We start from the raw sequence: 5537 nt of genomic DNA, 5'->3' as shown, positions 1-5537 counted from the left end.
AGTGGCATTCTACAATTTATTGCGGGTGGGCCATAGAAAGAGTCTGATGTCTCTCCTCTTATGCTTTTTATGTGACGATACTGTTGTAGTGTATGCGTGTTGTTGATTGGCAGATGCAAGAAGCATCCATTGAGGTAAAACTCGCTTTTTCTTTGCTACTGATTCTGGTAAGGTAGTTTCGATCTTCTAACCTAAATTTTTTTTTTGAAACTGAGCATCTTACATAGGTTGGCTTAGTTATATAGGTAATAATGAAAGCATGGTCTAATTTCATTGCATGGATATGTAGACCTACTAATTACTGTAAAACTACAAATTTTAGCGTGCTACTTATTTTAGCGATATTAGCGAAGAGCCTAAACACGCTAAATTTAATATTCGCTAATAAAAAACACCTGGTCACATGATCACAAAATGTCGCTGATACCATAGATACAGTATCTATGCTGATACTATACTAGTAGATGGCTCTCTTCTGCGCGGTCGGCAACACTACCAGAGGAAGTAGAACCCAGTGGAACAACAGCAGCAACTAACAGAAAAGTGGGACAGGTTTAATGATACGCCAAATTTAACAGTCGCTAATTTGACATTTAAGCATAAACGCTAAATAAAATAGCCGCTAATATTAATAGGTTTACAGTATTATTAATGGCTCCAAAATTATTAATTACAACTGCTGCAACTGTATTGATTTTGGGTAGTACTTACTTAGTACTAAAGATTGAAATGGAAGAAGACAATGAGGATTATTATCTACTTTACGAAAATGATGTCGATGATTGTACATAATTACAATTAAACATTTTACGGTCAATAATGCATTAATGCATATGGTGGTCGGTCTTTAAAAGTGTCAGTAACGCATTAATGCGTCAAGATGCATACTGGTGCTTAAAACTATTTCTAACATGTGACATGGTCTGAGAAAATCAACCTTAAGTCAAATTTAATGAAAATGAGATATGGCAACAATAAAATAATTTTTGTGGCAAATTTTTTTTATTTCATATATGTGTTATATAAGTCAATACCTACCTATTGACACCAAGATCTTTCCAAAACTATATGTATTACTCAAGTTAGAAGGCATTCTTTGAGAAAGGTATCCTCCATTTACGGAACCAAGGCAAGGTAATTGCGTGAGTGGGTGTTGTATTAGATCATGTGGGTAACCACGGCAACGCTAATTTACAATTCTAGTACTGTTAGTGCTTTTGAGGATGTCTGCAGAGGAAATAGCGAAGCTTCTTAACACAGGGAACACAGAGGATTCTACTCTTCTCACTCTGCTAGGAGAATACTTCTACTCACCTACGCAGAGACAAGGTAAGCTATAATATGTAATTATTAGTAATGAATATTGTTTTACTTGTTTATACAAAGTCAATAACAACTGATAACAGCAAAATGATTAAAGCAACTATTATTATGCCATAGGATATTCAGACTGTGAAAGCGATGATGGTGAAGATGAATGTGATGGGCTCTTGGTAACAACCCCGGAGCAGCTGCACTTCACATCACAGCAGGAGCTTTCACAGCACCTGGAGCAGCAGGAAGAGGAGCATGATGATGAAGAACTACTCATCACTCCTGCAACTAGCAACACCATAGTTGTGGAGCCAGAGGATATAGAGCTGGATGAGAAGCTGTGGATTTGAGAGACAGGGAGGAAATTGAGGCATTATACTCCAGTGGGTGTTGTGCAAAAAAGTGCCACACACAGTTTGAGAAGGATGATTTGATGAGAGTGCTCTGGGATTTGCAAGAACTGACGAAGGACGAACTGGAGATGACTATTCTTGGACACCTGATGTCTTCAACATCTTGTGAAACAGTTGAGAGGAATAGAACTGAGTATGAATACAGGGGAAAGAAAGTATTTAACAAAAAATATCTATAACAATACATTATTTCTTATCTTTTAAAAATTGATATGTAAGAAGCTCCTCTTGTTCATATACAGTATCAGAAATGGTACTTACAGAAACTTGAGGAGGCATTTCCTTCAAAATGGAATTAAACCTTGGTAAAAATAAGAATAATCCAAAGGAGTAATTAAAATTTTTAATGAAGGGTTCATGGGAACACTGGTCGCATTCCATGTCATGCTCTTTCTGTGGAAGGCATTAAAGATGTGGTAGCATTTTTGGAGAACTATGCTGAAGACTACGCCATTTTACTACCTGGAAGGATACCTGGAGTGAGGGATTATGGGAAGGCCAAGCTATTGCCGTCCAGTGTGTCCCGACGCATGGTTTACTGGCAGTATGCTGATTGCTGGTAGGGAACATACTCTCAGTAAAAGTTCCTTTAAAAGAATATGGAGAAAGTATGTTCCCCACATTTATAGCATCAAGCCAATGACGGACTTATGCTGGATGTGCAAGATGAACAGCACTGCAATTTTAAGGAATGCTGGGTGTGAGATTGAGCATCAGTCTGAGGTACATTTATTATTATTAACAATGTAATTATTCTTTCCTGTAAAATGCTGTCCCTTAGTGAGTAACTTTGTTTTCAGTTAACTTATTATTTTCATATTACTTTCAAGAATAATGATACAACATGAACATACAGTAATATTCCTTCATGTGTTAGTAGTATCTAATGGTATTTAAAAGATGTTAATGTGTATTGTGTTCTCATTATTAGTATAACTTACCTTAATAGTGTAGCACAGTGTCCTTTACTATTATTCAGTTGTATTGCTTGATGTGTAAGGAGTATCTAATTGTATACAAGAAATGGTAATGTGTATTAAGTACTAATCATTAGTATAACTTACCTTAATAGTGTAGCATAGTGTCCTTTACTGTTATTCAGTTGTATTGCTTGATGTGTTAGGAGTATCTAATTGTATACAAGAAGTGGTAATGTGTATTGAGTACTTATTATTAGAATAACTTACCTTAATAGTGTAGCATAGTGTCCTTTACTGTTATTCAGTTGTATTGCTTGCTTTGTTAGTAGTATCTAATTGTATTTAAAGATGTTTATGTGTATTGTGTTCTTATTATTAGTATAACTTACCTTAATAGTGTAGCATAGTGTCCTTTACTGTTATTCAGTTGTATTGCTTATTGTGTTAGTAATATCTAAAGTGTTCGATGTTTTCATAGGCAATAGTAGCTGCAAAGGAGCATATTGATCTTGTAAGGCAGGAGAGAGATTACTTCAGGGAAGTGTTGAAGCGGACTAAAGATGCCATCAAAAAGCTGGACTTAACCATCAAAAGGCCAGTGAACCAAGTGGAGGTCGAATTTCACTATAGCTTTGACTATGCGCAACAAGTAAGTCAGTTAGTATCCTTACACATCTTCATCCTAAAATTAATAAATGCAGGTGCATTACCCCAGAGATCCATTGCAGCCTGGTCCAATCTACTTCTTAACACCAAGGAAATGTGGCTTGCTTGGGCTTTGTTGTGAAGCATTCCCTAGGCAGGTTACATACTAGTGGATGTGGCAATGGACACAGGGAAGGGGGCAAATACTGTTGTCAGCTATGTCCATCACTACATTGAATACCATGGCATCAATGATAGTATGATCCATCTCAATGCTGACAACTGTACAGGTCAAAATAAGAATAATACTCTTATTCAATATTTGGCCTGGAGAGTACTGACACACAGGAATAAATTTATCAAGAACTCCTTTCTTCCAGTGGGGCATACTAAGTTCTCACCAGACTGGTGCTTTGGGCAGCTTTTTAGGAAGACTGCAGTAGGTTGCTTGGAGGATATTGCTAAAGTAGTTGATGATTCTGCAGTAGTGAATGTTTCCCGATTAGTTGGATCTAGCACAGGAGAGGTTTTTGTGTAATGCTTTGATTGGACGGGCTTTCTGCAATGTTTCTTTAAGAGGGGATAAAAAAGATCCACCAATCACGCTGGAGAAGGATTCACTTCTGCAGGGACACTTCTTAGCTCAATCGATAGATAGTAGCATTAGAAAAGTAAGTTTTTTGAGAGATGATGTTACCCTGCCTCCTTCTGATACACTACCAGAGGTAGTACTACCAAAGGGGTTATCAGCAGAAAGGCAGTGGTACCTATATAAAAAAATTAGGAATTTTTGTCCGGACAAGAGCAAGGACAAGACATGCCCCTTGCCTTCTGTTGCAAAGCGTTCATCATCAGCCCAACATACACCTGAAGCACCATCTCTGGCAGGGACAAGTATGGGTGTTCCACCAGCGCCTAAAAGGAGGAGGAAGCAGCAGTAAATGTGGCTTTGTTGGTCACAACTGCCAGTCTTTCTGATTGACTTGTGTGTGCAGTGCTCTCTTTGTCTCAAGACTTTCTCGATCTCGTAAGGTAAGCCATGTTATAAACTGCACTTAATAAGAATTTTTGTTAGCCTTTTACATGTACCTGTTGTATTTTCTCTCTCGTTTTGTGAGTGAAATTACTCTAATGCACTCTCCAGATTTCCTACTCTCTTTAATTAAGTGTTCTATCTTCTACAACATGTTTTACAAGTGTCATCTCATCTCAGACACTTTCTAATTTGAGCTCATCTCTTGCTGTATGTGTCACTTCTAAGTACACACCCTGTTCTGAACTCTCACTCTGTTCCAGTTCTTTTGGACAACTCTTTTTCTCTGTCTCTCTTCCTTTCTCTACTTCTCTCTTTTCTCTGTCTTCTTTCGTCCCTCCCATGTCACCCACTCTAGCATCTACATGTACATCCATCACTACACGTAGGAACTTTCACTCAATACAGGTCTCGATCTCTCTACACGTACATCCATCACTGCAAGTAGGAACTTTCACTCAATACAGGTCTTGATCCCTCTACACGTACATCCATCACTACAAGTAGGAACTTTCACTCAATATAGGTCTCAATGTCTCGACATGTACATCCATCACTACAAATAGAAACTCTCACTCAATCAGTTAATCTCTACACAAATCAAAACTAAATTTAACATTTCCATGCCCTCCACTTAGTTTTCAACAACAATGAAGAATTTGATTTCAAAATCATTAAGGACAGTAGAAAATTTAACATAACCACATTTTAATTATTGTTCTTTCCTCACAAAGGTATGAGATAAAGCATGCAGTAACAAACGCAGTGTATAACAGTAAAGGACACTAAGCTACACTATTAAAGTAAGTCATTCTAATAATAAGAACACAATACACATTACCATTTCTTGTATACAATTAGATACTCCTAACACAACAAGCAACACAACTGTGTGACAGTAAAGGACACTATGCTACACTATCAAGGTAAGTTATACTAATAATTACAGAATGGCTAAGGCCCCGAAGCGGCTGAATGCTATTCTGGATTATATGAGAAAGGTGAAGTCGAGCATATCAATGGTGTTTGGCCTAGTTTTCTAAAATTCCAGTTAGTTTGTAGTAATAATTAGAAAGTTTACGGTAACTCGCTCCACCTATGGGTGGGGCTCAACATCCTTATATAAGCCCTGACCCAGTGTGACCACGTTGGCCTTTTGATAACGACTTTAACATACATTATTATCAAACCACCCAGTCAATGTGAAGTCCC

This window comes from Amphimedon queenslandica, unplaced genomic scaffold (assembly GCF_000090795.2).
Source record: "Amphimedon queenslandica unplaced genomic scaffold, v1.1 AMPQUscaffold_13189, whole genome shotgun sequence".
Taxonomy (NCBI): Eukaryota; Metazoa; Porifera; class Demospongiae; order Haplosclerida; family Niphatidae; genus Amphimedon; species Amphimedon queenslandica.
The sequence above is the reverse complement of the archived record's forward strand: the minus strand, read 5'-3'. Positions refer to the sequence as shown.